This window comes from Drosophila serrata, unplaced genomic scaffold, assembly GCF_035046125.1.
Source record: "Drosophila serrata isolate PLE 108 unplaced genomic scaffold, ASM3504612v1 contig_249, whole genome shotgun sequence".
In the NCBI taxonomy this organism is placed as follows: Eukaryota; Metazoa; Arthropoda; class Insecta; order Diptera; family Drosophilidae; genus Drosophila; species Drosophila serrata.
Window position 1 is genome coordinate 738,291 of NW_028257147.1, and position 17,905 is coordinate 756,195.

A 17,905-nucleotide genomic window follows, 5' to 3' on the forward strand; every position below is an offset into this window, starting at 1 on the left:
TGGACTGCAGGGGGAGCAATGTCTCTGGATCAAGAAGTTTGCTTTATGGGTCATTTCCCAGACAGTTATATTTGTTTGTAAAGTGCCAAGGGAATCTTCACTTAGAAAAATGTTATTAGAAAATTAAAAAACACAGCTTAATAAATTTATTAAAACATTACTGTCTCCCATTCTCCGTTTGGAAGTTTATCAAAGTTAAAAATCATATCTTTGCCTACTTTTTATATATTTTCACCTGATTATTAAGAAGATTAAAGAATTTTGGTATCTATAAAATTGATATGTATAATAAGATCTAATAAACTCACTTTCGGTTTCCAATTTCCTACCGAAATCATAAATGAACTCTATTAACTCTCGGCACTTGGAAATTTAATCGACTTTGCTTGTTAGCCGAGTTCATTTTTAGCCACTTTCAACTTATAACCAATCTTTGTTCCCTCAAATGCACACAAAAGAGTTTTAATCAAAAACTTGCTAAGCTCCGAAAAATGCAGTTTTTGGTATTCAACGTTGTTGCATAGCCATATGATGTGGTTGCGAGTGTGTATGTGTAATGGCCAATACTTTGCCTGCATTTTTGATGGGACCAAAGTCTGCCCTCAGCTCCCTGCTCCCTGCTCCCTGCTCCCCGGTGTAGTTTCCCATTGTCCGCCAGAGGAGCAGCCGGGGCTAATGGCAATGCAATCCCCATTTCCCCAAATCTAACAGAGAACTGATCCCTGCCAAAACATGCAAAATCATGGACAAAGCCATTCCCTGATTCAACTCTCAACTCTTTGAAAAAATTCAAAAATTGCATTTGCTTTCGGTTTCGACATAGAGGTTTTAACCCCCACACACAAACATACAAATATGCACATTGAGAAAAGTATAGAATAAATAATAAATAGAATAAAATAATAAATAATAAACGTATAAAATTGTACTATAAATATTATAATTACATTAAAAACAAATGGTTAATAATGGTTTTGAGCTCAAGCAATATGTTCTTTTCAACCGTTGATCCTTATTTAGTTGTGCTAATTTCTATTTTCTTAAAAATTACTTTATTAAAGAAGTAATAAACGTAGGAATATATATTTTAAAGGTATGGTAAAATAAGTTATACGTTAATAATATCCATAATACACTTTTGTTCTGTGTACAAGTTCCTACATCTGTATGCGATTGTGGGTGCCCGGTTGGGAGAGGCCACAAACATTTTGATTATTTTAGTTGACTGAAGCAAAAGTGCGGCTTAATTGTTACCAACAAACAATAAGCGGAAGCTTGTGGCTTTAACAAATCTCGACAAACTGCGAGGGTGATGGGTGATGTTGGGCGATGGAAGTTGACAGAAATGCCAATGCAAGCCCACAGTCAACAGCATTAAAATCATCTCAGATGCCAGTCAGGCGCCCAGCAGATGATGATGATGATGACTATGATGCTGCTGCTGGATCTTTTGTCCTCAAAAAAAAAGAGGAGGAGAAGCATTAAGTTGCAAAAGAAAAAGTAGATGAAGGCTCGCACCAAGGTAAGGCGTTGCCACAGGTCCCAGATCCATTTCTTCGTCAGCTTTTCAACGCGTGTTCTGTATTTGTAAACAATTTGGTGAGTGACACCAAAGGCACTTGTGACCTTCCCTTACATCGCTTTTCTTTTGCCATTCCACACAACCTTTTGGGCATCTCCGGGGCACACATATTTATTCAGGGCCCTGCACATCAACCCATCAACACATCGTGTTTGGCTTTAATTTTTAATTTTTAACTTGCTCGCATTTCCATAGTTACTGTCCTAGTTCTGGTCCGGCTAGGGGATTTGGGGGATTCCTGTGGGCAAATAAAACCAAAATCCACACATAAGTTGACCCTTTTTTTTTTTGATTTGTTGCTGGCCAAAATAGATGTAGAAAACTGACCTATGAAAGTAAGCATAAATTGCCAATTTAATTTGAATTGGTTACAATTTTAATCCGCATTTTTCATCAATGGTTGAAAGTTTTTTTTTTATTGGCTTCCAATTTTGTTGAGATTGGTTTTGCCATTTTGATTACTGAACTGGATTAGTGGGAGAGGCATGAGAGTTAAACTAAATGGGATTATTTTTATTTGGAAATTCTACTGACTAAAATTTGAATCAATTTAAATAATACAAAATTGCTGTTGATTTATGTAGCTTCATTTTCTCCCTGAATACCTCCGCCTAATATCTTATTAACTCCCTGACTTGACAGCAATTTATTTAAAGCCTTTAAGTGTTAAATCAAATTCTCAACGATATTAATAATGGGCTAGGCTCTGTCTTCCGACTGTCTGTCTTCCCCATTCCTCTCCCCTGCAATAGTCTGGCTTCTCTTGCAAGGTTTATTTAGTAACCACACCTGAGTGACTGCGGCTCTAATAGCCGCATCTCCTACTCCAGCTCCATCTCCACCTCCATCCCACCTTCTCTCCAGCAAAAGATCAAAAGTCGCCAGAGGAGAAGCAGGAGCAAAGAAGGTGTGCAGATCAAAGAGCTGGAAAAGCCAAACCTGTTGGGGAAGAAGGAACTCAATTGCAAAACTAAACGAAATGTGCTCCCCGCTGTTAGCAGCTCATCCTCTCATGTGGCCAGCTCATGTGGCAAGATCGGCCAGAAACAGGCGCAACATACACATGTGGCATTCAGGGCCACCAGAGCCCCATCTCATAAACATGTTTTCTGGATGTGTTTGCTTATGTTGCACTGCAAAAAGACATTCCTAAAATATTTGCTAAAATATAAATCAAAGAGAATTCAAAATACTTACCATAGAATAACCAAGCTGCGGGTGGTATTGAAACACATCATAGTTATTATTTTTCTAAAAGACTTTTTATTTTATTGAGAACTTACATGATTGTTTTTAATATATCTTTTAATATTCATTTTTGATCTTATATCTAACAAAATGTACTTAAGTTTAATTATTGTTTCTGGAAGTTAAGAAATAAATGGTACCCCAATAAAATTCATAATTTTACCAAGAGTTTTTTGACAAGTGCTTGGAGTTCTGACTCCTCCCAGAGATTCCACCTCCTTACCATTCCCATCCGGCGAATCCGTGGTAAGTCAAGCGAGGCGATCTTCTCCGCAGTCCAAGTTCATTGCTCTGGATGTCGTCTGTGGCGAGTCTGGGCGTCTCCTCCACCAGCAGCTCACGTGGACGTGTTGTGTAATTGCGAACATGCAAAAATATGCATCTTGATTGGCGTGGACTCTTCACTGAGACAACTGGCATGCCCGACTCCCATTAAAAGCGTTTACTGAACTTTTGATTAATTGCACATTTCCAGGCGCCTCCATCAGTGTTACCCTGGGCCTGCTGAACTTGGCCGGAAAAACAGGTTACAATCTTTGATTTATTTGACAGCTGCCCGGCACAATGCGTTTGACACTTTTCCTATTTGCATAATTTTCGCGCTGACGAAAGTCAATCGAAAAAGACAGTAAAGAGGCACAGGTAATGCGTGTCCAGTCGCAGGTGAGCAACCTCTATAAAAGTGTTTACATCTCCCACAAAGTCTTGATTTTTTTATGGATTTGTAATTTGGTATTATCTAAGAAGGTATGAAAAATTTTATGATGAAAAATCACCATAAAATAATCCTGAAAGGAGTTTTTAAAAAGACCTCCTTTAGTGGCTGTAAATATTTACTGACTGCTGTTGGGAGTTTTTTGAACTACTGATAAGCAGCGCTTCAAAAACCAGCGGCTGTTTTGGGGAACTGTTTAATATTTACATGTAAAAAAACCGTAACTTTCAGGATAATGTTACTTGAAAAATCATTAAGTAAAAAATAGTACTATACTAGCACTTAATTTGTGATAAGCAAAATGTTGTTAGAAAATTGTACTTTTCGTTTTTATATTTTTAATTGACAGTTTTACCTTTTCCGCAATGTTTACTTATCTTTTCAATGAGAGTTATATGATATAGTCAATCGATTTCAAATTATAAATAAAATAGATAAATACAGACTTAGAGAGTGGTATTGTACGTTCAGTCAGAAGATTCCAGAACTGTGAAGCAGTAAATTGAGTAAATTGACATAATAAAAACGTGCATAGAAAAGGTTTCCGAATTAAAATTAATGCATTTTTGGCTTAGTTATGAATTTTTTAAAATTGGTTTATAGACAAATTTGTCATATATAATGTAGAAAAAATCGACTCAAAGAAAGGTATTTTAAGTTTAGTCCGAAGCTTGTAAAATTGTGAAGGAGTCATTTCCGACCCCATAAATCATATATATTCTTGATCAGCATCAACAGCTGAATCGATCTAACTATGTCCGGTTAAAAAAAATTTTTGAAATTTTGTTCGATTTTTGCAAAAAACGATAAGGGGTTACATCATTAAAATTGTCAAAAATCGACAAAAATTTTTACTTTTTAACGTTTTAAATTGAGTATGCAGTTTTATTGGCATAATAAAAACTAGCACAGGAAAGGTTTCCGATTTGAAATTAATGCATTTTTGGCTTAGTTATGAGATTTTTAAAATTTGATTTATTGACAAAATTGTCATATAAAACATAGATAAATACCGACTAAACAGTGGTATTGTACGTTTAGTCCGAAGTTTCTAGAACTGTGAAGGACTCAGTTCCGAGTAAATTGAGTATGCAGTTTTATTGCCATAATAAAAAAGTACATAGAAAAGGTTTCCGAATTAAATTTAATCCAGTTTTGGCTTAGTTATGAGATTTTTAAAATTTGATTTATTGACAAAATTGTCATATAAAATATAGATAAATACCGACTAAAGAGTGGAATTGTACGTTTAGTCCGAAGTTCGTACAACTGCGAAGGACTCAGTTCCGAGTAAATTGAGTATGCAGTTTTATTGCCATAATAAAAACGTACATAGAAAAGGTTTCCGAATTAAAATTAATGCATTTTTGGCTTAGTTATGAATTTTTTAAAATTGGTTTATAGACAAATTTGTCATATAAAATATAGAAAAAATCGACTCAAAGAAAGGTATTTTAAGTGTAGTCCGAAGCTTGTAAAATTGTGAAGGAGTCATTTCCGACCCCATAAATCATATATATTCTTGATCAGCATCAACAGCTGAATCGATCTAACTATGTTCGGTTGAAAAAAAATTTTTGAAATTTTGTTCGATTTTTGCAAAAAACGATAAGCGATAAACGATAAACGATAAAATTGTCAAAAATCGACGAAAATTTTCACTTTTTAACGTTTTAAATAGAGTATGCAGTTTTATTGCCATAATAAAAACTAGCACAGGAAAGGTTTCCGATTTGAAATTAATGCATTTTTGGCTTAGTTATGAGATTTTTAAAATTTGATTTATTGACAAAATTGTCATATAAAATATAGATAAATACCGACTAAAGAGTGGAATTGTACGTTTAGTCCGAAGTTCGTACAACTGCGAAGGACTCAGTTCCGAGTAAATTGAGTATGCAGTTTTATTGCCATAATAAAAACGTACATAGAAAAGGTTTCCGAATTAAAATTAATGCATTTTTGGCTTAGTTATGAATTTTTTAAAATTGGTTTATAGACAAATTTGTCATATAAAATATAGAAAAAATCGACTCAAAGAAAGGTATTTTAAGTGTAGTCCGAAGCTTGTAAAATTGTGAAGGAGTCATTTCCGACCCCATAAATCATATATATTCTTGATCAGCATCAACAGCTGAATCGATCTAACTATGTTCGGTTGAAAAAAAATTTTTGAAATTTTGTTCGATTTTTGCAAAAAACGATAAGCGATAAACGATAAACGATAAAATTGTCAAAAATCGACGAAAATTTTCACTTTTTAACGTTTTAAATAGAGTATGCAGTTTTATTGCCATAATAAAAACTAGCACAGGAAAGGTTTCCGATTTGAAATTAATGCATTTTTGGCTTAGTTATGGGATTTTTAAAATTTGATTTATTGACAAAATTGTCATATAAAATATAGATAAATACCGACTAAAGAGTGGTATTGTACGTTTAGTCCGAAGTTTGTAGAACTGTAAAGGACTCAGTTCCGAGTAAATTGAGTATGCAGTTTTATTGCCATAATAAAAAAGTACATAGAAGAGGTTTCCGAATTAAAATTAATGCATTTTTGGCTTAGTTATGAATTTTTTAAAATTGGTTTATAGACAAATTTGTCATATAAAATATAGAAAAAATCGACTCAAAGAAAGGTATTTTAAGTATAGTCCGAAGCTTGTAAAATTGTGAAGGAGTCATTTCCGACCCCATAAATCATATATATTCTTGATCAGCATCAACAGCTGAATCGATCTAACTATGTTCGGCTGAAAAAAAATTTTTGAAATTTTGTTCGATTTTTGCAAAAAACGATAAGGGGTTACATCATTAAAATTGTCAAAAATCGACGAAAATTTTCACTTTTTAACGTTTTAAATAGAGTATGCAGTTTTATTGCCATAATAAAAACTAGCACAGGAAAGGTTTCCGATTTGAAATTAATGCATTTTTGGCTTAGTTATGGGATTTTTAAAATTTGATTTATTGACAAAATTGTCATATAAAATATAGATAAATACCGACTAAAGAGTGGAACTGTACGTTTAGTCCGAAGTTTGTAGAACTGTAAAGGACTCAGTTCCGAGTAAATTGAGTATGCAGTTTTATTGCCATAATAAAAACGTGCATAGAAAAGGTTTCCGAATTAAAATTAATGCATTTTTGGCTTAGTTATGAATTTTTTAAAATTGGTTTATAGACAAATTTGTCATATAAAATATAGAAAAAATCGACTCAAAGAAAGGTATTTTAAGTATAGTCCGAAGCTTGTAAAATTGTTAAGGAGTCATTTCCGACCCCATAAATCATATATTCTTGATCAGCATCAACAGCTGAATCGATCTAACTATGTTCGGTTGAAAAAATTTTTTTGAAATTTTGTTCGATTTTTGCAAAAAACGATAAGGGGTTACATCATTAAAATTGTCAAAAATCGACGAAAATTTTCACTTTTTAACGTTTTAAATTGAGTATGCAGTTTTATTGCCATAATAAAAACTAGCACAGGAAAGGTTACCGATTTGAAATTAATGCATTTTTGGCTTAGTTATGGTATTTTTAAAATTGGTTTATAGACAAATTTGTCATATAAAATATAGATAAATACCGACTAAAGAGTGGTATTGTACGTTTAGTCAGAAGTTTGTAGAACTGTGAAGGACTCAGTTCCGAGTAAATTGAGTATGCAGTTTTATTGCCATAATAAAAACGTGCATAGAAAAGGTTTCCGAATTAAATTTAATGCATTTTTGGCTTAGTTATGTCCGAAGTTCGTACAACTGCGAAGGACTCAGTTCCGAGTAAATTGAGTATGCAGTTTTATTGCCATAATAAAAACGTACATAGAAAAGGTTTCCGAATTAAAATTAATGCATTTTTGGCTTAGTTATGAATTTTTTAAAATTGGTTTATAGACAAATTTGTCATATAAAATATAGAAAAAATCGACTCAAAGAAAGGTATTTTAAGTGTAGTCCGAAGCTTGTAAAATTGTGAAGGAGTCATTTCCGACCCCATAAATCATATATATTCTTGATCAGCATCAACAGCTGAATCGATCTAACTATGTTCGGTTGAAAAAAAATTTTTGAAATTTTGTTCGATTTTTGCAAAAAACGATAAGCGATAAACGATAAACGATAAAATTGTCAAAAATCGACGAAAATTTTCACTTTTTAACGTTTTAAATAGAGTATGCAGTTTTATTGCCATAATAAAAACTAGCACAGGAAAGGTTTCCGATTTGAAATTAATGCATTTTTGGCTTAGTTATGGGATTTTTAAAATTTGATTTATTGACAAAATTGTCATATAAAATATAGATAAATACCGACTAAAGAGTGGTATTGTACGTTTAGTCCGAAGTTTGTAGAACTGTAAAGGACTCAGTTCCGAGTAAATTGAGTATGCAGTTTTATTGCCATAATAAAAAAGTACATAGAAGAGGTTTCCGAATTAAAATTAATGCATTTTTGGCTTAGTTATGAATTTTTTAAAATTGGTTTATAGACAAATTTGTCATATAAAATATAGAAAAAATCGACTCAAAGAAAGGTATTTTAAGTATAGTCCGAAGCTTGTAAAATTGTGAAGGAGTCATTTCCGACCCCATAAATCATATATATTCTTGATCAGCATCAACAGCTGAATCGATCTAACTATGTTCGGCTGAAAAAAAATTTTTGAAATTTTGTTCGATTTTTGCAAAAAACGATAAGGGGTTACATCATTAAAATTGTCAAAAATCGACGAAAATTTTCACTTTTTAACGTTTTAAATAGAGTATGCAGTTTTATTGCCATAATAAAAACTAGCACAGGAAAGGTTTCCGATTTGAAATTAATGCATTTTTGGCTTAGTTATGGGATTTTTAAAATTTGATTTATTGACAAAATTGTCATATAAAATATAGATAAATACCGACTAAAGAGTGGAACTGTACGTTTAGTCCGAAGTTTGTAGAACTGTAAAGGACTCAGTTCCGAGTAAATTGAGTATGCAGTTTTATTGCCATAATAAAAACGTGCATAGAAAAGGTTTCCGAATTAAAATTAATGCATTTTTGGCTTAGTTATGAATTTTTTAAAATTGGTTTATAGACAAATTTGTCATATAAAATATAGAAAAAATCGACTCAAAGAAAGGTATTTTAAGTATAGTCCGAAGCTTGTAAAATTGTTAAGGAGTCATTTCCGACCCCATAAATCATATATATTCTTGATCAGCATCAACAGCTGAATCGATCTAACTATGTTCGGTTGAAAAAATTTTTTTGAAATTTTGTTCGATTTTTGCAAAAAACGATAAGGGGTTACATCATTAAAATTGTCAAAAATCGACGAAAATTTTCACTTTTTAACGTTTTAAATTGAGTATGCAGTTTTATTGCCATAATAAAAACTAGCACAGGAAAGGTTACCGATTTGAAATTAATGCATTTTTGGCTTAGTTATGGTATTTTTAAAATTGGTTTATAGACAAATTTGTCATATAAAATATAGATAAATACCGACTAAAGAGTGGTATTGTACGTTTAGTCAGAAGTTTGTAGAACTGTGAAGGACTCAGTTCCGAGTAAATTGAGTATGCAGTTTTATTGCCATAATAAAAACGTGCATAGAAAAGGTTTCCGAATTAAATTTAATGCATTTTTGGCTTAGTTATGAATTTTTTAAAATTGGTTTAATGCATTTTTGGCTTAGTTATGAGATTTTTAAAATTTGATTTATTGACAAAATTGTCATATAAAATATAGATAAATACCGACTAAAGAGTGGAATTGTACGTTTAGTCCGAAGTTCGTACAACTGCGAAGGACTCAGTTCCGAGTAAATTGAGTATGCAGTTTTATTGCCATAATAAAAACGTGCATAGAAAAGGTTTCCGAATTAAAAATAATGCATTTTTGGCTTAGTTATAAGATTTTTAAAATTTGATTTATTGACAAAATTGTCATATAAAATATAGATAAATACCGACTAAAGAGTGGAATTGTACGTTTAGTCCGAAGTTCGTACAACTGCGAAGGACTCAGTTCCGAGTAAATTGAGTATGCAGTTTTATTGCCATAATAAAAACGTGCATAGAAAAGGTTTCCGAATTAAAATTAATGCATTTTTGGCTTAGTTATGAATTTTTTAAAATTGGTTTATAGACAAATTTGTCATATAAAATATAGAAAAAATCGACTCAAGCAAAGGTATTTTAAGTTTAGTCCGAAGCTTGTAAAATTGTGAAGGAGTCATTTCCGACCCCATAAATCATATATATTCTTGATCAGCATCAACAGCTGAATCGATCTAACTATGTTCGGTTGAAAAAAAATTTTTGAAATTTTGTTCGATTTTTGCAAAAAACGATAAGGGGTTACATCATTAAAATTGTCAAAAATCGACGAAAATTTTAACTTTTTAACGTTTTAAATTGAGTATGCAGTTTTATTGCCATAATAAAAACTAGCACAGGAAAGGTTACCGATTTGAAATTAATGCATTTTTGGCTTAGTTATGGTATTTTTAAAATTGGTTTATAGACAAATTTGTCATATAAAATATAGATAAATACCGACTAAAGAGTGGTATTGTACGTTTAGTCAGAAGTTTGTAGAACTGTGAAGGACTCAGTTCCGAGTAAATTGAGTATGCAGTTTTATTGCCATAATAAAAACGTGCATATAAAATATAGATAAATACCGACTAAAGAGTGGTATTGTACGTTTAGTCAGAAGTTTGTAGAACTGTGAAGGACTCAGTTCCGAGTAAATTGAGTATGCAGTTTTATTGCCATAATAAAAACGTGCATAGAAAAGGTTTCCGAATTAAATTTAATGCATTTTTGGCTTAGTTATGAATTTTTTAAAATTGGTTTAATGCATTTTTGGCTTAGTTATGAGATTTTTAAAATTTGATTTATTGACAAAATTGTCATATAAAATATAGATAAATACCGACTAAAGAGTGGAATTGTACGTTTAGTCCGAAGTTCGTACAACTGCGAAGGACTCAGTTCCGAGTAAATTGAGTATGCAGTTTTATTGCCATAATAAAAACGTGCATAGAAAAGGTTTCCGAATTAAAAATAATGCATTTTTGGCTTAGTTATAAGATTTTTAAAATTTGATTTATTGACAAAATTGTCATATAAAATATAGATAAATACCGACTAAAGAGTGGAATTGTACGTTTAGTCCGAAGTTCGTACAACTGCGAAGGGCTCAGTTCCGAGTAAATTGAGTATGCAGTTTTATTGCCATAATAAAAACGTGCATAGAAAAGGTTTCCGAATTAAAATTAATGCATTTTTGGCTTAGTTATGAATTTTTTAAAATTGGTTTATAGACAAATTTGTCATATAAAATATAGAAAAAATCGACTCAAGCAAAGGTATTTTAAGTTTAGTCCGAAGCTTGTAAAATTGTGAAGGAGTCATTTCCGACCCCATAAATCATATATATTCTTGATCAGCATCAACAGCTGAATCGATCTAACTATGTTCGGTTGAAAAAAAATTTTTGAAATTTTGTTCGATTTTTGCAAAAAACGATAAGGGGTTACATCATTAAAATTGTCAAAAATCGACGAAAATTTTAACTTTTTAACGTTTTAAATTGAGTATGCAGTTTTATTGCCATAATAAAAACGTGCATAGAAAAGGTTTCCGAATTAAAATTAATGCATTTTTGGCTTAGTTATGAATTTTTAAAAATTGGTTTATAGACAAATTTGTCATATAAAATATAGAAAAATACCGACTAAAGAGTGGAATTGTACGTTTAGTCCGAAGTTCGTACAACTGCGAAGGACTCAGTTCCGAGTAAATTGAGTATGCAGTTTTATTGCCATAATAAAAACGTGCATAGAAAAGGTTTCCGAATTAAAATTAATGCATTTTTGGCTTAGTTATGAATTTTTTAAAATTGGTTTATAGACAAATTTGTCATATAAAATATAGAAAAAATCGACTCAAAGAAAGGTATTTTAAGTGTAGTCCGAAGCTTGTAAAATTGTGAAGGAGTCATTTCCGACCCCATAAATCATATATATTCTTGATCAGCATCAACAGCTGAATCGATCTAACTATGTTCGGTTGAAAAAAAATTTTTGAAATTTTGTTCGATTTTTGCAAAAAACGATAAGGGGTTACATCATTAAAATTGTCAAAAATCGACGAAAATTTTCACTTTTTAACGTTTTAAATTGAGTATGCGGTTTTATTGCCATAATAAAAACTAGCACAGGAAAGGTTTCCGATTTGAAATTAATGCATTTTTGGCTTAGTTATGAGATTTTTAAAATTTGATTTATTGACAAAATTGTCATATAAAATATAGATAAATACCGACTAAAGAGTGGAATTGTACGTTTAGTCCGAAGTTCGTACAACTGCGAAGGACTCAGTTCCGAGTAAATTGAGTATGCAGTTTTATTGCCATAATAAAAAAGTACATAGAAAAGGATTCTGAATTAAATTTAATGCATTTTTGGCTTAGTTATGAGATTTTTAAAATTTGATTTATTGACAAAATTGTCATATAAAATATAGATAAATACCGACTAAAGAGTGGAATTGTACGTTTAGTCCGAAGTTCGTACAACTGCGAAGGACTCAGTTCCGAGTAAATTGAGTATGCGGTTTTATTGCCATAATAAAAACTAGCACAGGAAAGGTTTCCGATTTGAAATTAATGCATTTTTGGCTTAGTTATGAGATTTTTAAAATTTGATTTATTGACAAAATTGTCATATAAAATATAGATAAATACCGACTAAAGAGTGGAATTGTACGTTTAGTCCGAAGTTCGTACAACTGCGAAGGACTCAGTTCCGAGTAAATTGAGTATGCAGTTTTATTGCCATAATAAAAACGTACATAGAAAAGGTTTCCGAATTAAAATTAATGCATTTTTGGCTTAGTTATGAATTTTTAAAAAGTGGTTTATAGACAAATTTGTCATATAAAATATAGAAAAATACCGACTAAAGAGTGGAATTGTACGTTTAGTCCGAAGTTCGTACAACTGCGAAGGACTCAGTTCCGAGTAAATTGAGTATGCAGTTTTATTGCCATAATAAAAACGTGCATAGAAAAGGTTTCCGAATTAAAATTAATGCATTTTTGGCTTAGTTATGAATTTTTTAAAATTGGTTTATAGACAAATTTGTCATATAAAATATAGAAAAAATCGACTCAAAGAAAGGTATTTTAAGTGTAGTCCGAAGCTTGTAAAATTGTGAAGGAGTCATTTCCGACCCCATAAATCATATATATTCTTGATCAGCATCAACAGTTAAATCGATCTAACTATGTTCCGTTGAAAAAAATTTTTTGAAATTTTGTTCGATTTTTGCAAAAAACGATAAGGGGTTACATCATTAAAATTGTCAAAAATCGACGAAAATTTTCACTTTTTAACGTTTTAAATTGAGTATGCAGTTTTATTGCCATAATAAAAACTAGCACAGGAAAGGTTTCCGATTTGAAATTAATGCATTTTTGGCTTAGTTATGGGATTTTACAAATTTGATTTATTGACAAAATTGTCATATAAAATATAGAAAAATACCGACTAAAGAGTGGTATTGTACGTTTAGTCCGAAGTTCGTACAACTGCGAAGGACTCAGTTCCGAGTAAATTGAGTATGCAGTTTTATTGCCATAATAAAAACGTGCATAGAAAAGGTTTCCGAATTAAAATTAATGCATTTTTGGCTTAGTTATGAATTTTTTAAAATTGGTTTATAGACAAATTTGTCATATAAAATATAGAAAAAATCGACTCAAAGAAAGGTATTTTAAGTGTAGTCCGAAGCTTGTAAAATTGTGAAGGAGTCATTTCCGACCCCATAAATCATATATATTCTTGATCAGCATCAACAGCTGAATCGATCTAACTATGTTCGGTTGAAAAAAATTTTTTGAAATTTTTTTCGATTTTTGCAAAAAACGATAAGGGGTTACATCATTAAAATTGTCAAAAATCGACGAAAATTTTCACTTTTTAACGTTTTAAATTGAGTATGCGGTTTTATTGCCATAATAAAAACTAGCACAGGAAAGGTTTCCGATTTGAAATTAATGCATTTTTGGCTTAGTTATGAGATTTTTAAAATTTGATTTATTGACAAAATTGTCATATAAAATATAGATAAATACCGACTAAAGAGTGGAATTGTACGTTTAGTCCGAAGTTCGTACAACTGCGAAGGACTCAGTTCCGAGTAAATTGAGTATGCGGTTTTATTGCCATAATAAAAACTAGCACAGGAAAGGTTTCCGATTTGAAATTAATGCATTTTTGGCTTAGTTATGAGATTTTTAAAATTTGATTTATTGACAAAATTGTCATATAAAATATAGATAAATACCGACTAAAGAGTGGAATTGTACGTTTAGTCCGAAGTTCGTACAACTGCGAAGGACTCAGTTCCGAGTAAATTGAGTATGCGGTTTTATTGCCATAATAAAAACTAGCACAGGAAAGGTTTCCGATTTGAAATTAATGCATTTTTGGCTTAGTTATGAGATTTTTAAAATTTGATTTATTGACAAAATTGTCATATAAAATATAGATAAATACCGACTAAAGAGTGGAATTGTACGTTTAGTCCGAAGTTCGTACAACTGCGAAGGACTCAGTTCCGAGTAAATTGAGTATGCAGTTTTATTGCCATAATAAAAACGTGCATAGAAAAGGTTTCCGAATTAAAATTAATGCATTTTTGGCTTAGTTATGAATTTTTAAAAAGTGGTTTATAGACAAATTTGTCATATAAAATATAGAAAAATACCGACTAAAGAGTGGAATTGTACGTTTAGTCCGAAGTTCGTTCAACTGCGAAGGACTCAGTTCCGAGTAAATTGAGTATGCAGTTTTATTGCCATAATAAAAACGTGCATAGAAAAGGTTTCCGAATTAAAATTAATGCATTTTTGGCTTAGTTATGAATTTTTTAAAATTGGTTTATAGACAAATTTGTCATATAAAATATAGAAAAAATCGACTCAAAGAAAGGTATTTTAAGTGTAGTCCGAAGCTTGTAAAATTGTGAAGGAGTCATTTCCGACCCCATAAATCATATATATTCTTGATCAGCATCAACAGCTAAATCGATCTATCTATGTTCCGTTGAAAAAAATTTTTTGAAATTTTGTTCGATTTTTGCAAAAAACGATAAGGGGTTACATCATTAAAATTGTCAAAAATCGACGAAAATTTTCACTTTTTAACGTTTTAAATTGAGTATGCGGTTTTATTGCCATAATAAAAACTAGCACAGGAAAGGTTTCCGATTTGAAATTAATGCATTTTTGGCTTAGTTATGAATTTTTAAAAATTGGTTTATAGACAAATTTGTCATATAAAATATAGAAAAATACCGACTAAAGAGTGGAATTGTACGTTTAGTCCGAAGTTCGTACAACTGCGAAGGACTCAGTTCCGAGTAAATTGAGTATGCAGTTTTATTGCCATAATAAAAACGTGCATAGAAAAGGTTTCCGAATTAAAATTAATGCATTTTTGGCTTAGTTATGAATTTTTTAAAATTGGTTTATAGACAAATTTGTCATATAAAATATAGAAAAAATCGACTCAAAGAAAGGTATTTTAAGTGTAGTCCGAAGCTTGTAAAATTGTGAAGGAGTCATTTCCGACCCCATAAATCATATATATTCTTGATCAGCATCAACAGCTAAATCGATCTAACTATGTTCCGTTGAAAAAAATTTTTTGAAATTTTGTTCGATTTTTGCAAAAAACGATAAGGGGTTACATCATTAAAATTGTCAAAAATCGACGAAAATTTTCACTTTTTAACGTTTTAAATTGAGTATGCAGTTTTATTGCCATAATAAAAACTAGCACAGAAAAGGTTTCCGATTTGAAATTAATGCATTTTTGGCTTAGTTATGGGATTTTACAAATTTGATTTATTGACAAAATTGTCATAAAAAATATAGATAAATACCGACTAAAGAGTGGTATTGTACGTTTAGTCCGAAGTTTGTAGAACTGTAAAGGACTCAGTTCCGAGTAAATTGAGTATGCAGTTTTATTGCCATAATAAAAACGTGCATAGAAAAGGTTTCCGAATTAAAATTAATGCATTTTTGGCTTAGTTATGAATTTTTTAAAATTGGTTTATAGACAAATTTGTCATATAAAATATAGAAAAAATCGACTCAAAGAAAGGTATTTTAAGTGTAGTCCGAAGCTTGTAAAATTGTGAAGGAGTCATTTCCGACCCCATAAATCATATATATTCTTGATCAGCATCAACAGCTGAATCGATCTAACTATGTTCGGTTGAAAAAAAATTTTTGAAATTTTGTTCGATTTTTGCAAAAAACGATAAGGGGTTACATCATTAAAATTGTCAAAAATCGACGAAAATTTTCACTTTTTAACGTTTTAAATTGAGTATGCAGTTTTATTGCCATAATAAAAACTAGCACAGGAAAGGTTTCCGATTTGAAATTAATGCATTTTTGGCTTAGTTATGAGATTTTTAAAATTTGATTTATTGACAAAATTGTCATATAAAATATAGATAAATACCGACTAAAGAGTGGAATTGTACGTTTAGTCCGAAGTTCGTACAACTGCGAAGGACTCAGTTCCGAGTAAATTGAGTATGCAGTTTTATTGCCATAATAAAAAAGTACATAGAAAAGGTTTCTGAATTAAATTTAATGCATTTTTGGCTTAGTTATGAGATTTTTAAAATTTGATTTATTGACAAAATTGTCATATAAAATATAGATAAATACCGACTAAAGAGTGGAATTGTACGTTTAGTCCGAAGTTCGTACAACTGCGAAGGACTCAGTTCCGAGTAAATTGAGTATGCAGTTTTATTGCCATAATAAAAACGTGCATAGAAAAGGTTTCCGAATTAAAATTAATGCATTTTTGGCTTAGTTATGAATTTTTTAAAATTGGTTTATAGACAAATTTGTCATATAAAATATAGAAAAAATCGACTCAAAGAAAGGTATTTTAAGTGTAGTCCGAAGCTTGTAAAATTGTGAAGGAGTCATTTCCGACCCCATAAATCATATATATTCTTGATCAGCATCAACAGCTAAATCGATCTAACTATGTTCCGTTGAAAAAAATTTTTTGAAATTTTGTTCGATTTTTGCAAAAAACGATAAGGGGTTACATCATTAAAATTGTCAAAAATCGACGAAAGTTTTCACTTTTTAACGATTTAAATTGAGTATGCAGTTTTATTGCCATAATAAAAACTAGCACAGGAAAGGTTTCCGATTTGAAATTAATGCATTTTTGGCTTAGTTATGAGATTTTTAAAATTTGATTTATTGACAAAATTGTCATAAAAAATATAGATAAATACCGACTAAAGAGTGGTATTGTACGTTTAGTCCGAAGTTTGTAGAACTGTAAAGGACTCAGTTCCGAGTAAATTGAGTATGCAGTTTTATTGCCATAATAAAAACGTGCATAGAAAAGGTTTCCGAATTAAAATTAATGCATTTTTGGCTTAGTTATGAATTTTTTAAAATTGGTTTATAGACAAATTTGTCATATAAAATATAGAAAAAATCGACTCAAAGAAAGGTATTTTAAGTGTAGTCCGAAGCTTGTAAAATTGTGAAGGAGTCATTTCCGACCCCATAAATCATATATATTCTTGATCAGCATCAACAGCTGAATCGATCTAACTATGTTCGGTTGAAAAAAAATTTTTGAAATTTTGTTCGATTTTTGCAAAAAACGATAAGGGGTTACATCATTAAAATTGTCAAAAATCGACGAAAATTTTCACTTTTTAACGTTTTAAATTGAGTATGCAGTTTTATTGCCATAATAAAAACTAGCACAGGAAAGGTTTCCGATTTGAAATTAATGCATTTTTGGCTTAGTTATGAGATTTTTAAAATTTGATTTATTGACAAAATTGTCATATAAAATATAGATAAATACCGACTAAAGAGTGGAATTGTACGTTTAGTCCGAAGTTCGTACAACTGCGAAGGACTCAGTTCCGAGTAAATTGAGTATGCAGTTTTATTGCCATAATAAAAAAGTACATAGAAAAGGTTTCTGAATTAAATTTAATGCATTTTTGGCTTAGTTATGAGATTTTTAAAATTTGATTTATTGACAAAATTGTCATATAAAATATAGATAAATACCGACTAAAGAGTGGAATTGTACGTTTAGTCCGAAGTTCGTACAACTGCGAAGGACTCAGTTCCGAGTAAATTGAGTATGCAGTTTTATTGCCATAATAAAAACGTGCATAGAAAAGGTTTCCGAATTAAAATTAATGCATTTTTGGCTTAGTTATGAATTTTTTAAAATTGGTTTATAGACAAATTTGTCATATAAAATATAGAAAAAATCGACT